Genomic DNA, 19,567 nt, shown 5'->3' with positions numbered 1-19,567 from the left:
TGGCTAATTAGTATTGTTGAAACGTTAATGCTTCAGTGGCAGTCAGTGTATTCAAGATTTATTTCCATGAAACCTGTCATTACCCTGACATTTCATACCCTCACTTGGTGTGAATCTGCATCACAAATAAATGTGCATATGTAAATGAAATATTAAAATTACACAATCAGTATTAATCAGTCTAAAAACACAATTTATGAGATCTCCAGTCTCTGAAGCAGTACCCAAGTGAGGGAAGGTGACTGCCTACAACGCTACACCATCCAGAGTTTCTCTGAAGATGCTCAGGACCAATTTATCTGCCAGAGAAACATGAATGAGCCTCAGACCTGAATGTAATTAGTCTGTGGGGACCTTAAAAGAGTGGCAGCATGCTGGCCAGCAGCAACAGTCACTACTTCAGTTTTCAGCCTGATTTTTATGGAGAAGCAGCCATTTATTCTGGCTGATGGTGTTAATATTTATCTGACTCTCCCTTAATTCTGAATGTCCTGACCCCTGTGAGCTGAGGCAAGGAGGTGAGTACAACAGCAGGTAAGACATTTCTTGGCTCTTGGGCTCAGGGCTCAAAACTCCGGGGGACTGAGCCAGGAGTCACTCATGTGAGTATAGGTCTTTACAGCCCTCCTCATTCCTTTCTTTTGAGATGAAAGCTTGAATTTGCAGTGCAATGGAGCAGAAACTGTCATCAGCCCTTACAATTGCCAGAGTTGTACTTTGTCACCAACTTTTTGAGGTTTTTTTGGCTCCTGATGCTTAAAGCATGATAGGATCCTGGAGGACTCTGTTGTGTGTGATTTTTTTCTAATGCAAAGTGAGACAGCTGGGAGCACTGATGTCTGTATGGACAGGAAGGATGTGATTTCAGGGAAGTGGCTTCTCTAAACTTCCTTAAGAAACTGTAGATGGGAAGCAGGGCCTTATCTGTACCTAAGTACTTTAGTTGGGAATCACCATTACATGGTCTTCATAACAGGAGCTTTGACACAGTATAGCTGCTGCTATGTGAAAACACTGATCTTGTAAAAATTAGTAATATTTTGCTATAAATCCCAATCACCTTGAAGTGATTACTTGGTGCTTGCATGTGTAGCACTGCTGATTCCCATGGGAGCATATTTGGCAGAATGGTGAGAATCAAAAATAAGTATATTCTACTTCATCACTTCTGCCATCTTGGGATCTAAACTTTCTCAAAAGACCTCAAGAACTGGTCCATTCCCTAGCCTCAGGTCTGCTACTCAGATGGAGATGTCAGTTGGGAATGCCAGGTAACTTACACAAATACGATTTCTCAGAAATAGTAGTTTGTGTCCTTTCATCTGCCCTGCTCACCTCAGGCAGGTGTTGACTTGAATGCCAAAGATCATTATCTGTGTTATGACTAGGGTAAAAGATAGTTTTGGTGGTGCTCTGGCCAGGTTTTGGATACAGTAGTGCTGCTATGGCAGCATTAGGGACTGAGTTTTCAGTAAATGTAGTACCTCATATGCTTTTTTTTTTAATTTTCTCCAAATGTGGTTAAGAATATACACATGTTCTCTTCACAGAACAGCCTTTAGAGTGCATCCTTTCCTGGTTTTATGTTCAGGGGCAGAAAACAAACAGAATTTTTTATAAAATAAAATAAAAAATAGACTCTTTCTGCCTTCCAAATCCAAATGCCTGAAGCAATAATTTTCAGAGTTTACCATCTGGCTGATAAAGGGCACAGAAGATTATAGCCAAAAAGCAGGGACTCCCATCAATTCATGAACAGATGAAAATAGGGTTCATAGCAGAAACCAAATGGTAACCTTAGTTATAACATTCCTTCACATTTGGATGCATGTGTGTATCTAATAACGCACAGCCTTCTGTTGGTCCCTTCTAGGACAATTCCTATTTAAGACAGTGTACAAATATGTATAGCCAACAATAAATGTTATAGCTACTGATCGTGGCAATCTCAGTGTCAATCAGCAATCTTAGTTAATATACCTCTAGATAGGAGTCAGGGGAGTAACAATAACAGACTGACTGACTGCTGCTGGTACATAGATTTTATAAGGTTTGCTTTCCTGTGACTATTTATGTGTCTCTGTACACAGTAAAGCTGAAATATGCAGGTATCTGTTGAACTAAATAAAAGCTGTGTCCCTTTAGGGAAGTAGAAAGTTTAGAACAGCCATTAATTCAGACAATGAAAGTTAGTATTTCCTTTATTATGTACACAGAGAAATCCCTGTTACACAGCATACATTAGGGACCTGGGTTATTGTGGCTGCACACACATGCACGTAGAGAGAAGCATAAGAAGGAATTCAGAGCTATTAATTGGGATTTGCGTTCTAATTTATTCTCTCCATGTAAAAAGAAGAAATATGATGCTGATGGCTCCCTGTTTTTCCCCATACACAATCTCTCCACAGTGCTTGCCTGCAAAGAGGAAAGGCTACCTTTGTTTCATGTGCATCTGCTCTTTCTATAGTGCAAAAATACTCCTTTGTTGAGCTCGGCAGCAGGAGTGTGCACAGAGGTGTAAGGACTCTAAGACCCTTCTACTTTTTATCACCTCCCCAGTGGATTACACATGCAGCACAATACAGTCATTAAAAATAGTTACACATGAAATGATCCAGCACATCACCAGCTCGCTGGTGTGTCACTTTACGGACGGACATACAGCAGTAATTGCTCTGGTAAGAAATTTGTCTTTTTCTTCTCTTCACACCCTTCGCTGTGTACTCAACAGAAAGGGTGACCGGCAATCTCTCTCCTCACATCCTTACCCAACAACCCACTGGGGCATTAAACAACCCTCTCCTCTCTGCACCCTTTGTTTAAAAGCGACACCTTCAAAGATATATTCTGTGGGTAGTGGGAAGGAAGGGGGTAAAAAGGGATATTTACTTACAGAGCAGTTAATGTCACCTCCTGGACCAGGGACAGGGGGTCACCTCCATTAACAAATGTGTAACGAGCACACCGGCCTGCTTGCAGAGGAGAGCTGTACAGCTAGCCGGGGCTTTCCACTGCCTGCGAAGAGCAGCTCTTCCGATTTCAGCTCTGCAGTCAGTGTTGTGTGGAAAGAGGCTGCTGCCTTCCCCAGCCTAGTGAAACCCCTCTCTATCATTTTACCATATAAGGAGACAAAAGCATCGGAGACACTCATTCTTTTAGGCTCTCTGCAGCTGGCATTCGACACTTTCTCTCTTCCAAGGGTGTCAATACTTCCCCCTCCTAAACATCTTGTCTTTCTTGGCCCCCTTCCTAAAATAAGGCTCCCCCTCCCCTCCTCCAGCCTTTGTTTCTCTAAACCCCTGATGCTCATTAATAATGTAGCTTTGCTATATCTGAGGGACTGTGCTTTACAGAAGGAAAGGTTTTACAGCAACCCAAATCCAAACGTTTGTAAGGCTCTTCACGTGGCTGAGAGAATAAAGTATTTGGTTAAAATTGGTGTGAGGCTTTATTTGCTTTGGCTGTTTTGCCTGATGCAACTTAGTGCCTTGCCCAGAGAAGAGTGAAACAAGCTGTCTCTCTTCTCCTTCATGGAAAGGTGAACATTTTTCTGAGGAGCAAGTGTGCAGGCATTTCTTTATGAGTGTTCAGAGCCCGTACTTGTTTTTCTCCACCCTTCTTTCTTTCCAAATTCCCCCATAGCGAGGAGAAAAAAGAAGAAAAACAGGGGAAATTAATGAAACAAAAAAAAACCCCTTGTGTAAGAGAAAGCCAAAGGAACAGATTGTCTCAGCACATGCTCAGGACCCAGTGGAGTGCCCTGCCAGTGGGCACATGTTAAAGAGAGGGGGAGCCATTAATCCTCCTATAACCAGGAACTAATTTTTCTGCTACAAAATCCAATTTCATCTATCAACCATCCTAGCAGAAACACATTCTGTTAATCAAAACAGTGAGGGTCCTGGGAAATCTCCCAGAGGGAAGAATTTGGATCAGAAGCACACGGGAGATGTCTGCTTCTCTGCCATTTGAGGGGTAGGATGGGGAGGCAATTCAGCGTAATACTTCAGTAATGACTGGTGCTTGCCAAGGGGAGCTGCTTTAATTTGAATGCTTTTAACCTCAAGAGAAACCAGTAGGATAAAAATGTAAAGCCCCTTAGCCTGAAGCAGTGTTGCTGTTGTTTTGCATCCAGATGGTGCAAGGTAGTCCTTTTGCGTTGGGCACTGGGTGGTGGTGTTCGGGTGGTGGTGCAGGTGTGCACATGGGTTGGCTAAGGGTTTCCCCTGCAAAACAAACTTATGCCAGAAGCCTGACCTGTACTTACTGTCCTCTTGTGCACCCAAATAGTAGTCAGATGTGGAATGAGGATGTAATGTCAGTCTCAGCTCTACTCAAAATCTACAAAAGCTCAGACAGAATAAAATGGTGGGAAAAGGTCATTTGTAGTTCTATAAGGAGCAAAACCTCCTTTACAGATGTGGGTTACCTTCATGATCAGCAGTGTCCATGGGTTGATTTGTCTGTTGCTGTAGCCTTTGCAGTTGCATTTTCAAAACACAGTCATTGTGGCCTGGAGGACCTACCATGGATGTATGGGATTAAGGAGTTTGATACTATGGCAATTAAAGCCTACTTAAATCAAAGCTGCCGCACTGCCCAGCCGCATGTCCCTGGCTCCTCCCTTGCATTTGCACTGGCACTGGAAGAGGAGTTAAGCCAGTGAGCAATTTTCTGTGATCCCTTGTGCTATCACAGAGCTGCACCTTTGTCTTGGGAGAGCTGCTGGTTGGGTTTCCAGCCCCATCACTGCTTTCTAGATTCCCTTGGACAAGACAGTGTAACTTTCTGTTCTTTAGTTTCACTCTCTGTAAATATAGACAGGACAGCCAAACTCTTGTTAATAATAATAATAATAATAATAATAATAATAATAATAATAATAATAATAATAATAATAATAATAATAATAATAATAATTTCTTTTAGATTAAACTATTGAATGCTGACAACAGTAATCAGTAATTTCCATCTTAGTTAGAGTTCTTGCCTCAGCTCTGATTTAGAAGTGCATGTAAAGAAGAAAAATGGGCCCTGAAGATGATTAAATTTGGGCTATCCAAGTCAGTTTATTTCCAAACCCTTCTAAAGCAAATGAAATATTCCAAATGTGCGATTTGATTTGTTCAATTTCCATTATATTTTCATTTCTCTATCTGTCTACTGACAGCCACTGCAGCAACTCTGCCAGAGAATTTTTGATGTGACCTGCTGGAATACAATACAAGTGTTTTCCATAATTGCAAGTTAAAATTTATACTGACTCCAGCTGAAATGGTTTAGTTTAACTGTTGCAGGTCATGGGTTGACTTTAGGAAGATAAGATCATTTTTGCAACATCTCTGACTCCTGGAAGGCAGAAGAGCCTCTGCCAATTTAAAACTTGATGATCTGTGGGCTCACTGTGGGCTTGATGCTCAGCAGCCACATCAAGAGTGCATGAATCTGCTAAAGGGATGAGGGAGAGTTACCAGGCAGCTCCTTTCCTCATCCCATGATGTGGTTTATGCCCTCCATCAAACACTACTAGGCATGGCAGGGGCAACCTCTGACCTCTTATCCTCCTTCAGTTGGTCCACCCCAGCTCACTTCACCTTTTTATCTGACAAGTAAATATTCATCAGTAATTAGCAAAAACTCTAACCCTTCTTTCCCACCAGTATCAAATCCACCAAGGGAAAAAACCCAAATTTTCCTTAATGATAATTAAGGAAAGGGAAATGGGTAGGAAAGAGCAGGAATCCTTTCTTTGGCAAATTTAATGTTTACGTGACCCACTTTTTATTATTTTGTTTTATTTTTACTTCATTATTTCTGAGTAGCCCAGCACAGATTAGCCATCTTTAAGACTTCAGAGGAGACTATGCAATGAAAACAGGGGGCAGTGGTTCTAATAGGGTGCCTGTATTTAAGGTTGAAAATACAACTACCATTCAGTGCCATCCTGTGATTTAGAAACATACCTTATGGCTTATATATATATTTCTCATTTATGTAGCATTTATGTAGCATATATTGCTTGTTCTTCAGTGACCTGTGTGCTTTAACAGGGTTAATTCTAATGTGGAGAAGGCCATACCTCTCATACAGGAAACAAGATGGAAAAAGTATCATTTTCATAGCAAGACTTCTCAATGATTTTACTAATCCCTCAGAAATCTCACTTCAGCTAGCAGGCTGATGTCAGAATAACTACCATTTCAACACTTATCTCCCCTTCTGGCTGAAAAGACTGAACAAGGAAAAATAATGAATAGAGATGTCTGGAAGTGGAATATTTCTGCTTCCCCCAGTTTGAGTCACCAAGAAATTTAATGGCTCTGAGAGGGCAAGGGAGGTGGAAAACTATACTTTGTCTGAAAATGGCTAAACTGTTTCTTTCCACTACTATTTTATCCTGGAAAGTGTTAAGTTACTTTATCAGAATTCAGCAAATCCCTTTTTGATTCTGGAACCTGTATAATACAAGCTTCCATTGAATACAAGAGGCTGCATTTAGGAGAAGTGCTATTTTTTGCAGTACTGTTTAGGAAGTAATATAGACTCATGCAGATGTTGCATTTTAATTCATTAAACCTAAAATAACAACCAAGCAATATTAATTATTTCTGAAATTTCATTCTCATAAGGTGTTCTCAGATATGTAGTTTTCCCCAAGCATATGATGGATATGCAAATGGTAAACAGGTGTTTTTTAGTGTCTATTTTCTCTCCCAGGTCTGTCTCCCAGTCACAAAGCTTTTTGCAACATTTTGATCTTCTTCCCCTAGGTGACTAGATCCTCAAGTAGAAATACTTGTCAAGTAAGAAGTATCAGAGTTTTACAGACTCTGATGAAGAAATGATGGAAACCTTTGGACAATCCATTAAAACACCTGTAGTCAAGCCAGATATGGAACTTCACACGAAATGAAGTCTGTCTGCTTTGGGTCGATGCAAGACTTGTAATTTTTGGAGGGTGTTTAGCCTAAATCAATGTGAAAATCTTAGAGTTTAGAAACTCCAATCTAATCTGGAAAAGAATGTTTCCATGTTTGCTTTCTTAACGTGATTGAATAGTTTTCACATACAGCCTTAAACAATTTCCTTCAGTGAATTTAGAAAGGTGCCATGAGTCAGTAGCACTGCAGAACAACTGGTTTTGTATAGGAAAAATTATCTTCAGAAGGATAATATATTTCTATGTGATAAGATAGAAGATACTGACTCAAATTCAAGGCTGCTTCTGTGATAACATGATCCAGGATGGAGCTGAAAGCAGTTTAGACAATCATGGCCAGTTTTGACAAAGATTTTGTTCAGTTTTTAAAATTAGTCAGGACCTCCTTTTCTATCCAGTTAGCCCCAGTTTCATACAGAGAAATCTATGTCCTGAAAAAGATGTCTCAAAGGGCATGTGGCAGTGAGACACTGGTCAATGTGTGGTCTGCCATTGTCTATGTAATTGAACCTATGCCCCTTTCTCCATGGACAACTGAGATGTAGAGATGGTTTGCAATGGATGACCTAGGCAGAAAGACAGCTATGTTTCTGCTGATGCTACTTTATCTCAGCTGTGGTGACAAACAGCTCGTGACACTGATGAGGGGTGAGGCATGAACTGAGGGGATCACAGGGGACAAGAGTAGTGGTGCTTGAGAAAGGAGGGGACAGAGCACACCAGAGGAAGTGTCAAGGACCATGCCAGGGTTTTAAGAACTTGTATCTGCTAAGGAAAATCCCTCTTGGTGGTGGCTGAGTTTTCAACAGCTTGGAAAGCTGAGGCCACATTAGAGGACTGACAGGTCCTTCACTGGGCAAGCAGCATTGTCAGAAGAGACATCCCAGATCCTCATGGATTAAAACAAGCCATAAAAGACATCACAGGATAAAGGAAGTTGATCAAACATTTCCGCAAGCAGCAGGTGTCTGTGCCCTGTGGGCCAGCCACCCTGGAGAGCCCTCACCAGGCTGCTGACCAAGAGAAGAAGAAATCATGAAGAGTTGTAATGAAGCAAATAGAAAGCAACAATACTTGTTGTTGAAAATAGTCATCTTCTTCCCTACTTTTCTGAACATTCTTTCTCTTTCTTTCCTCTCATTAGAGTACAGATAGTGCATCTAATTTAAGGAAACCAAAGTGAAACATTTTTGTCTGTGCCATCCTCACACCTCTTTGGACTCTAAAGATTCCTTAAACCCCTCAGCTCCATAGTTTCTTCATCGGCAAACATGGATAGAAGAGAGCCTGGTAGCATGTCTTTGGAAGTGCTTTTGGATCCAGAGACAACCTCTGAGTTGAGGCAAGTGGTCTTTAGAAGCAGTGACTCTAGACAATGATAGTGCAGAGTTCTATGTGGAGGAGCTGTTGCTTCTTTCCTTTTCTCTGGACTCAGCTCAGTTGCCATGTGGGGCCCTGAGTATGACAGATGGGAAGAGGCTTGTGGGTTTCCTACCCCTGCGGGTGGAACCTGGGATGTCAAATTACTACAGAGTTTGCAGTAATTGCTGGTCTCCTGAACTGGCAAATACTACCCCTTAATTTAGGATTTATTCATTTTAATATAATCATGATTTATAGTTCCCTGTTTCAGACATATAAAGCACACTGTGATTGTTCCAAAAAACTAATTGCTCTGTGTTTTTGATAGCACAAGAGACATGCAGTTCTGTATGAAATATCTTACATACATAGTATTCCCCACAGTGTTCCCAGCATGCTTCAGTGTTTTTAGGCAAAGTCCCTTTTCCAGAATCCCCCCCCCCAACTGCTCCACTGCTCATGGCTTCTCCAAAACCTTACTTCTGTGTGAATAATTTCCTCCTGCTCCCCTTAATGCTTTTTCTGCCTGCATCTCTGACATCTTTTATGACCCTCTAGAAATAGTCAACAGCAACGTTTTTAACTGCCATTTCCCCTTATCAGCCAGACAGCAGCACAAGGAGCTTCTGAGAAAAGAGCGATTTGTAAAATTGAGCAGTTGGCAGACACCTCAAGAACTTACCTAACTCACTTCCAAGACATGAGTGACGACATCTAACTCATTTTTGGCAGATCTTTGTCAAATCTACCCTTAAGGATTAATGATAAGACTTCACAACCTCTAAAGACAAATGAGCATAAGTTTTGTCAGTCCAACACGTGGGACAAGAAAGAAAGAAAAAGACATTCAGATTAGAGTTTTCAGTTTAACATGAGTACTTGTAAATGATGACTAGTGTCAGGCAGAACCTGTAATTTGTAGGTATTCAGATAATGCGATAGCAGTATGAGAATCGCTGAGCAGAAGAGTTCCTCCAATTCCTTATCCTGTTCTTGGGGTCTAAGAAGTGACTTAGGAAGAAAATGTTAATAGCCTGTATTGATACTTCCCCAATACTCTCCCAGCCTCCAAAGATTTTTTGGCTCAACCTGGGATTCCTCAATCTGGAGGCAGTATCCATACTGGATATCACTTCCATGAACTTGCACAATTCCATTCTGATCCCATGAAAGCAAATCCATAGTTTTGTGTAACAGGTAGCTCTACACTGTGTTGTTGAAGAACCATTTCCTTCTGTTCCTTTTGAACATATTACCCACTGGTTTCATCTGATGCCTCCTACATCTTACACTTGGAGAGATAATGATCAACTGATCTTTATTCACACTTCACAGGCTGCTCATGTCTTTGTCAGTCTTTATCATATCTCCCCTCAGCCATCTCTCTCCTAGACTGGAGAGTCCCCGCCTGCCTATTCACTCTGTATGAAAGTTACTCCCTTTTTCTAATGTGACAGTTCACTTTTTCAGATGAACTTTAACATCCAATATGGGTTTTGGCTGCTTTTAAGCACTGAGCAGGTGTTTTCTGTAAACCTATATAACTGCCAAATTTCATACCCAGGTTCAGCTCAGAACCGTCACTTTATAGCTGAAGTTACATTTTTCCCCATGTGCATTGCTTTATGCTTATCTACATTCAGTTTAAGGTGCTGTTCCAATGCCCACTTATCCTGTTGCCTAAGATCCTTCTGTTTCTTAGTCTTAGTAGAATTTCTGCTATTAATGTCTTATTAATCTCCCTTTACTGCAATAACTGCCTGTTTATCTTTCAACAATTTTATGCAATCCGTACAAAGATCATCCCTCTTATCCTGTGGCTGCTTAAATATTTTCAGGGGTGTTTGGTGAGGACTCTTGTTGAATCCATGGAAAAATACGAATAAGCAGATGCTACCAACCAAAGATCTCCCATATCTGCATGCTTCTTATCATTTTACAGTAACTTGATGGGTTTGTAGAGCATGATTTCCCTTCACAAAGCTGTTTTGAATTTCTCCCAATGTATCTTATTTATCCATCTTCTCCACCCTGCATAGTAATTTCTACTGAATTTATCAAAATTACCAGGCTTTAATTCCCCCAGTTTCTTGTGGAATCATTTAAGAAAGTTGGCATTGGTTTAGCTACTTTCAGGTGTTCAGTTCTAAGCCTGTTTTAAATTAGAGGCCATGCACTGTTATTGTTTCATCTAATTCATCCTTGAGTTCCTTTAGATTTCTGGGGTGAATACCATCTGGTTCTAACATTTTCTTCCTATTCATTTTGTTTATTTGTTCCATACCTCTTCTGCAGACACTTCAGCTTGAAATAGATCCTCTGAAGATGCCCATAAGGAAGTGTTCTGCTGTGGGAAGCTCTCCAAGTTCCTCACAGTGAACACAGGAGTGAAAAAAAGTCGCTTAGGTTTTTTTTTTTTTGTTACAACCATCTCTTCCCTGAAGACTACTTCTGTACCCTAGTTAAGTATTGGCCGTATCATTCCCCACACCATTCAACTTGCCTTGAATTCAAAAGAACCATACAGTTGCAAATCACTTCTCAGACAACTTCAGACTCCTAATATTTTGATGTAAGTAGAAATAGTCACCCCCTCCTATCTGAATATGACTGAGGACATTCTGTTTTCTAGAAAGAACCTTCCTGCATGGCAACAGTTATTTTTCTGCTCAACCACTGTTTGTATATACAACATATAAACTGAGAGGGTCTGAGACGTAGGCTCAGACATATATTATGATTGAAAGTATGAGCTTAGATTGTGCACTTTGAAGTAGAGTCCTTGCTGTTGATCCTCTTAGGCCTGTGCTTACTTTGAACTCTGTAAGTGCTCAGGCCCTTTAAGTAATAGGATTAAAGTAATCTTTTAGTTGCTGATGTGAATTTCATGTCTAACAATTCACATAGAGCTGAAAAAATATACCATCCATTGTCAGCCTGATAGACATATGGATTGTGTTTGTCCCTGCCAATTTTATATACATGACTGTCTAGTAGAGCTGCTGTCTTAATCTGAATGAAATTCAAACATTGTGAGTTAAATTAAATAAATGCTTGTAACAATGGCTTGTCTTGAAGATAATGTGTCTCATGCTGGAAGATAAGTAATCTTTTTGAATCATTAGAGAGAAGTCAGAAATTACTTTAGGAAGCACCGCTAGTCCTTTCCTTTATCTTTAATGGCTAACCATCAAGTCTAGTGGATCCTTGCTGCGTTGCTACAGCACAAATACTTTACACGACTGAGCACTACCCGCTTGGCTGGTTGCTCCCAAAAGAGCACCTGGTCCATGGTGATGTTGTCTCTTCCTTATATCCAGGAGGATTTCCAGGAATCCAGACCCCTTATTTGCAAGGAAGAGCTCCTATCACTTGGATCTCCAGAAAAAATATTAGTGGAAGGGACTAGCTTGTCTGGCAGCAGGCACGGCACTAGCAAGCAGCAGAAACTCCACTTGCAGGAGAGAGAACTGGGAGGAAGGCAGGCTGCTCTGCTTGAGTGCCCACAGCTCTTCTACAGCCATGCTCATGCTGCTTCTCCTAATGGCTTTTTATGTGAGTATGCCTTGAACCCAGACCTGTTTGCTATTTTTTCCTTTAGTAATCTGCATATCTGACATTTGCATTTGTAAGGACATGGTGGAAAGGCAGAAAGGAGGCATGGTCTTAGGTACTTGGGCAGGAATCTTGCCCAAGAATCTGGTCACAAATCCTTTCCCAGCAGCTGGCACAATTGCCTGTGTAACTAAACCCTAACCCATTCCAGGCACAATGAGCTGGACGTGCCCATGCCCTTCACATGCTAGGTCTCTGCTAAGTCAGATGCTCTCATTCAACAAATGAGGAAACCATTACCAAAAAGAAGCAACTGGAAGGAGTGGCAGACTCCAGCAGGAAGAAATGGGACTGGGGGAGGAATGGCTAGGACAAAGGGAAGACCATGCATGGACCCAAATGATCCCCAGCATGCAATCTGGGTGCTCCTGTTCATGGTGGTGGGAGGAGACTGCCCAGCCACGCCACTCCTGCGTGTGCATTTTGCCACCGGAAGGAAAGCAAGGGTTGCTGAGAAGAAAAAGATGGATGGTTAAAGTGCTCTTGCATACTGCAACCTTCTTGTGCCAACGACAGGGAGGTCTTCTCAGGGTGGCCACATCACCCGCTCCTCTGCCCTGCTGCGTTCGCTGCCTGCATCTATAGCAGTAGCTTGTCTTGGCCCAAACGCTGCAGAGGATGGTCCACACTGTTCGACTGTAAGTGCAGCCCTTGGTCTGGTTAAGCCCAAAGGCCCCATCGCTCTCCCAAGGGGTCTCTGTCATGGCCCAAGGGCTGGCCTGCCCAAAGGACTACTCCTAAACAGAAGGGTGGATGTGTCCATCACATTTTGCATGGTAAGGCAGTATAACTGTAATGACACCAGCTGTGCCATGCTAGTTGGCCTCAAGGCCAATATTTTCTTATAAATCAAAATGTTTCTACTGAGACAAAACTAGCTAACAGAGAAACATAACAGTAAATCAGTTCTACCTATTTTCCAAAAGGATGTCCTTAGAAAACTTATTTCTGAGAGTTCTATGGTCTGGTTGTTGCAGTCTGTTCCTCTGTCTTATGCACCACTTGTTCTGCAGGGTCAACAGAAAACTTTTTTGGCCCACTCTAGTCTGTTTTGTTTTTTTTTTTTTTAAAGGCTTTTCTGCTTGTAGTTCTGTGGTCCCTTTGTCCTCAGACCTAGTGGATTGTGGATGTAAGATCCTTGAAACAGTTTTGCTGGTTGTTTTTCAAGTATGTGCTGGGGTGCCCAAATCTGCAACCACTGTCTTCCTCACTTCTGTCTGCCTAAAGACATTCTTAAGCAGAACAATATGTCATTTTACTGTGCACATCATATATTATGTTTGTGTGATTAAGTCTATGTAATTATACCCTCTGCTTAGCCACCAGTATCCCATAGCAACAAATAATTGTATCCTAAGACACTAATTGCACTAATAAATCTAGATCCTCCTTAGGTTATGAATCTGCAAGTTATTGAACTCCAAGACTTAAGTAAGATGACACTACAAATAACACCATGGCTTTATTTAAGGTTGTGGTCTACAAAGAAATGTGAAAATTATTACCATGAAGCTCAGAAATGTGTTTGAAGTCAATCTTGGATGCCTCAGAGCAAAACTTTTACTGAATTTGATGAGACGGAGGGTGAAACAGTTTACAAACAAATGACCTTACCAGTCCTGATAAGAAGTTCCAATTGTCTTTTTGTGTTGGGTTTGTGTGTGGTAGGGTTTTTGGTAGTGGGGGAGGGGGCTACAGTGGTGGTCCTTGTGAGAAGCTTCCCGAAGCTCCCCCAGCTCCAAGCTGGACCTGCCTCTGGCTGAGGCTGAGCCAATCAGCAATGGTGGCCGCAACTTTATGATAAAGTACTTAAAGAAGGGAACTTGGGAGAAGGAGTGGGAGTTGTGAGGAGGAGTTGTGAAGGAGACATCTCTGCAAACACTGAGGGCAGTGGAAGAAAGGAGGAGGGGGGGAAGTGTGCCAGAGCAGAGACCCCTTGCAGCCTATGGTGAGAGGGCAGGGCCACCTCCCTGCCACCCATGAAGGTCACTGGTGGAGAAGATGCCAACCTGCAGCCCATGGAGGACCCCATGGCAGAGCAGGTGGGTGCACTGAAGAATGCTGGGACTCTGAGGGAAGCCCATGCTGTTGTAGTTTGGTGCTGGAAGGACTGTAACATGCAGGAGGGACCAGTTTGGAGCAGTTTGGGAAGAACTGCAGCCCGTGGGAAGGACTCATGTCAGCAAACGTTCATGGCGGGCTGTTTCCTATGAGAGGGACCCCACATCAGATCATGGGAAAAGTGTCAGGAGCCTTCCCCCTGAGGAGGAAGGAGTGATAGAAACAATGTGTGAGGGACTGACCTCACCCCACCATTCCCTGGCCCAAATGCACTGCAGTGAGGAGGAGGCAGAGAAAACGGAAGCAAAGCTGACCTGGGAAGAAGGGAGGGGTGTGGAGGGAAGGTATTTTTAAGATGTGGTAATACTTCTCACTGTCCTACTCTGTTAAGTGTGTTGTCATTTGTGTTTTAATTAAATTGATGTTCTTTTTCTTCCCCTAAGAAGTCTGTCTTTTGCCTGTGATGAATTTCACTGTAATGGGCGAGTCATCCCTCCTTGTCCTCATCTTGATTCCCAAGCCTTTTGCTTTATTTTCTCTTTCCCATTCCTAATGGGAAGGATTGAGTGAGCAAGCGGCTGTGTGCTGCTCAGTTGCTCTCTGAGCTCAAACCATGACACTTTTATAACAAGTTATTTATAATAATTGAATATTTTCTCATTGATTGCCTAACTAACAAACTTACATAAGCATCTTCCACTATTAGGAGAAGTTATGTTCTTTTTCTTTTTTTAAATGGTCAGTCTAAAATGAGAGACAACCAGTGTCCTAGCTGGCTGATTGTCTTTGTTACACAGTCACAGTCACAGTGATGTTTTTTGGAAGCAGTAAAAATTATTAGGAATACAAGTCTAACTCATAGCATCAGATAAGGAAAGTACAAACCTCATGCAAAAGGTCTTCCTTCCATTCAAGATTCTACAAAAGACTGTTAACATTTCCATCACAATCCCCAATTTTTCAGAGACCTTCAGTTTTGCACAAAAAGATGCATTGGATTAAAACCTTTTCTGACGTTTCAGTTCTGTTGGCCGAAGACTATTGCCATTACAAATTCTCAAATAGGTTTGTGTCATTTTCTCCCTGCAAACAGGAATGGATGGTCTAGAAACCCATCACAGTTCAGTCTCTCCTCCTAAGTTTCTACATTCTTTCAGAATCCTTCATTCCTGAATAAACTTTTGTTTTGAGAGGCAAAGTAATACCTGCAGACTATTGCTCTCTGTTACAGCCCCACCAAGCAAGGAAAAATTCCTAACAAAATATTTCCACTTCCTATACGGGTTCTTGTTTCCACCAAAAGCATTTCCCATTCATCTGAAGTGCTCCTTCTGCTCTCTGGGTCCTACTTTGCACCTGAAAGCAGACTTTCAAGAGCTCCTAGAGTACCAGGATAGCCTTGGTTCACTTCATGAATCCCCAGAGAATGTTCCAGAACACATCAAGATACAGGAAAATTAATACAAGAAGTAAAAATGACCAAGGAGAAAGATGAGAAGTAAGCACAACCCGGCACTTATTACAGAGAGTCTGAATCACTAAAGCAACCATGGTTCCTAAAAGGAGAAAGGAGGGGAGAGTTTGCGGGTAGTAGTCAGGGATTTGTGGTAACAGTCTGTTCCTCGATCAACAAAATGCTTTGTGTAGTCTGGGCAAATAATCTATAGTGGCATCCATCTCACTTCATTTTAACTGACCAAATGTTAGCTGATCCAAACCAGCCATCCATGATCCCACTCTAGTGAGTGAAGGAAGAGAGGCACTTGCGAGGGGTGATTTGTTAGACACCTACTGAGCATGAAGTGAATTTCCCTATAGATGTGCTTGTCTTTCCACATTGAATTTAGAGGGAATCCAGCTGTCTAGTTCAGACAGACATCTGAACTTGGGTAGCTAAAGCAGGGCAGGTATGTCCAGGCAGAATTCATAAGCCTAAATTCAGTCCCTACATTCCCCCCTGCTTAATTGAGCAGAGCTGAACGCAATGTCCCACATGTTGGCCAGAGGACTTTTAAGGCAGATGAAAGGAGGAGAGGGGAGAGTCTCTCTCCAAGACTTATTTCTTGAGCCCTGGGTCACAGTAGCCCTGAGCTGTGTCTCACAGCCTGCCAATCCTTGCTGCACTTCAGCACTGGAGTCTGCTCTCAGATCTGGTTCTTACTTCTCTCTGAATTAGGAAAATGTGCTACTTTTCTTCCCTAAAAGGATGTTGAGAGAAGAAATCCTCAGTGATATGAAATGTGAGCCATAAGAGTACATAACACACAGTGTGTTTAACCTGTGCTCATGCGAATTCCTGAGCTGGGACTTACATCCAGAAGTTGAAAACTACAACAAATAGAGTTTATTTTGATAGCTTCCTCTCTTTCATTGTTCTGTAACACAGCGTCATGCTATATGGTGTTAGCACATCTTTCTTGTATCATAAACGGTGTTCTAATGTCTTCACTGTCCTCCTGCCTTCTGCACACACCACCAGAGTCTGTGGGGCGTGTTGCAGTCAATGGGCTTCATGCATAAGAAATTAGGATACTCAGCATTTAAAACCCAGGATAAATAACAGAATAAGGGGCTTCTGTGTGGTGGCATCTGTGGATTGCAGGTATTCTTGTTTTCATATGGTAATCTCTAGGCATGCCGGGTTTTGCTTCCCTAGCTGCAGACTACCAAAAAGGAGCACTAGTCAATATTACCTACTTCCCTCCAACAGAAAGGATGCAAATTTCTAGTGAGACTTTGGTGAAAATCCGTTAAGCTTGAAAGGGAATATGGTGATCTGAAAGCCTACTGGCTTTGTTTATGAACTGTGTGAAACAATTTGTTCCCATGTCTGTGCTCATTCTACTCCCATGACAACGTGGTTTGATAGTGTACTTACTTTCCTTTTTTAAAGGAGAGTCTTCCTCTCATTTGTTGCTACATGGAAGTTTAACAGAGACAGCAGGGAAAAAAAAAATGTTATACAAGAGAACCTGTACAACTGGCTTCACACAAAATGTTACTGAAAACATAAAGTGTAATTAGGGGAAAATATTTTTTCTTCTAACTCTTTCAGTTTCACTACTTGGTGGCATGTGTTAACAGTAGCCAGTAAGTCAATCTGCAGCAGGAACATTTTGAATTTAATGAATCTGACAGATCCCTTTAAAATGTGCATGGTAGTGCTCTTTCCATGTTTGTGTCAGAACAACCTGAGCAAAACTAGGCAGAATTGCTCCAACTGCTTCTAGAAAAACTAGGACTCTGTGTAATATGACCAATGCTTCTCAAAGCTAATCAGTGTTAGGTGATGAACATTGTTGAAATAGCCTGAGATTTATCAGCATGAAACTGTACTCACTGTGATATAAAGCCAAAGATAAAATATTGCAGCCAGTAATAATGCAGCTCACTGAAAACCAGCTGTGTCAGAGTGTTTGTGCTCTGGTTAGTCAATACACAGCTACAAAAAAGGAAAACTGGTAAGGAAAAATGTAAAAAGGTGCTTTGGTGTTGCAAATCTCCACAAGTTTGGGGCTATTAAAATTGGAAGGAAAAGGAAGAGATCCGAGCTTTGCTAAAATCAGTGAATGTTTCTGAGAAGAATGCTATTGATTTCAGTGGGGCCAGGATTTCACCCCCAAGTCAGTATTCACATTCCCTTCCTTCTCTGGTTTTCTTCCTTATAAAATGGCCTTTTGCATTTGCTGTATTAAAGAAGTGTTTGAATGGGTCTGCCCCCTCCCAGCCTCTTGCCAGTTGCAATCAAAGGTCTGCCTTGTTCTGATGGCTTGCTATTTGGAAGGGAAAAAGTAAAGTTATTCATGCATTAATCATATTTTCAAATGCTAGGTAAGAACAAAGTATTATTGTTGGAAAGACTGCCTTTAGAATGGGTTCACTTTGGGAACAGGCTTTGGATCTTTGTGCTTTATTTCACTTTTAAATTCAAATCCAGTGAAAAATCACTTTATTAGTATGTATGTTCCTGCATTTTTTCAAGCTAAGGATCTTCGGCCAACATATTTAAAAAAAAACCCCAAACTCTAATGTTTTGCTGCAAGATTGGAATGTTGCTTCTGTTTCTAGTTTTTAAGAAGGAATACTGTCAATACACCACTGGCAATACTTTAACACTAACTACCCAACCAGAACAATTTTGTTCTTTTTATTATTTTTAGCCTGAGGCTTGGATGATAGACGAAGAATTTGAGGACATGAGAAATTTCTAGTATGGGAGAAGTGAGACTGCTCTATAAAAAAATATTAGTTTTGTACATGATTTCTTTATTGCAGAATTTACTGTGGCGGCACATCAGTTTAGCTTAATAGCAACATCTTGGAAAAAAACAGACCAAATGGAGCAGTGGGTCTGGCTCCTGCTAAGAGTCATTGATGTGCTCTCTGGTGGGACATGCTACCTTTGGGGTCCAGCCAACTTACAAAACTCATCTCACCAGTGCTGGGGAACAGAAGATGGGAGCTCTGTGCATACGTGAACAGAGCAGACCATGGTCTAGCAGCTAGATGGTTACTGCTGGAGAACGGAGACATGAGGAGGTGCTGGCTGCGGTGTCTGAAGACATTAAGCCTTCCAAGACATCTGTGGGGGACAGTAAGCCTCAAGATAAGAAAGGCATGTGTACAGACTATTTGGTATTTTACATTACTTTTTTCTTCCACTTAAGTTTTGTGCTGTTCTTCAAAAGGTGCTGTCCCAGCGTAATCTACACTATTAGTCACAGCCCCCACCAGCATAAGCCTGGAGAGCTCAGCCAGACAAGACATGTTAACTGAGGGTGTCCACCGTGGCAATGGGTCCCCATTGCAGGTGAGGCTGGACACATGGGGGGACCCTCAAAGGCCATGACTGTACTCATAAATTAAACAGGATGGCAGGATGCTCCCAGGCACTGAGACTCAGTCAACCACAAGTCAGTTGTCCAGATGCCAGCTAGGACTGTCCCACCTGGGCATGTCTTGGGTGCAGATCCTGACCCTAGGATGTTTTGGATGTGGCCACTTGGTTTCAAAGACCAGGAGTGTGTAATAGTCTGGGCACAGCCCCAGGGCCGCATCTCCATGGGAGCCTTACAGGGCATCACTCTCACGACAGAGCCCCAGGGACAGCCCTGGGACCAGATCCAACTTCTCCATGTCCACAGGCCCAATCAGCACCTGATGTAAACACCCACCTCCCAGCTAGAGTTGGTGAATCTCCAGAAGCTTTGGACCAACTAAAGACCTATCCTTTTGCGTTTGAAATCCTCACTTAGGGACTGAGCCCAGTTCCAAACATTGCAGTGGGCTGACCTTTCCTACAAGCCTTGGCTTTGGATCAGGTCTAAGGAATCCTGCACCCCAGGGGTGCCAGGGACCCACAATCCTGTCAAAGCCTGTGGAGCAATGGTTGCTCAGCATTTGGATTAAAAGCCTTCTTGAATTTAATTTCCTAAATGATGAAATAGTAAATGAACGAGATGCAAAATGTGATAGCTTTAGTTCTCCAGTTAAAAGTAAATTAAAATTTCTTACCTTTGTGTCATACTTTGTGATCCTTGGATTAAAAAGATTTTTGTTATAAGAATGTTTATATAAAAAGTGCAT

General features: G+C 41.9%; 1 protein-coding gene across 2 annotated transcripts in view; it reads right to left on the bottom strand.

Annotated features, from left to right (window-relative positions):
• The window catches only part of FHL2 (four and a half LIM domains 2), a 66,513-nt gene that overhangs the window by 26,067 nt on the left and 20,879 nt on the right, over positions 1 to 19,567 (bottom strand). The window contains exon 1 of one of the 2 annotated variants that reach the window (XM_026843492.1): positions 2,897 to 3,233. The exons of the other annotated variant lie outside the window; for it this stretch is intronic. The gene's annotated coding sequence lies outside the window, so the exon portion shown is untranslated. Of the gene's footprint in view, positions 1 to 2,896; positions 3,234 to 19,567 lie in introns of those variants that run through there. 2 annotated transcript variants of the gene reach the window in all.

Source organism: Athene cunicularia (assembly GCF_003259725.1).
Source record: "Athene cunicularia isolate RWA chromosome 1 unlocalized genomic scaffold, athCun1 chr1_part1, whole genome shotgun sequence".
NCBI lineage: Eukaryota > Metazoa > Chordata > Aves > Strigiformes > Strigidae > Athene > Athene cunicularia.
Note: the sequence above shows the minus strand (reverse complement) of the source record. Positions and strands in the feature narration are given on the sequence as shown.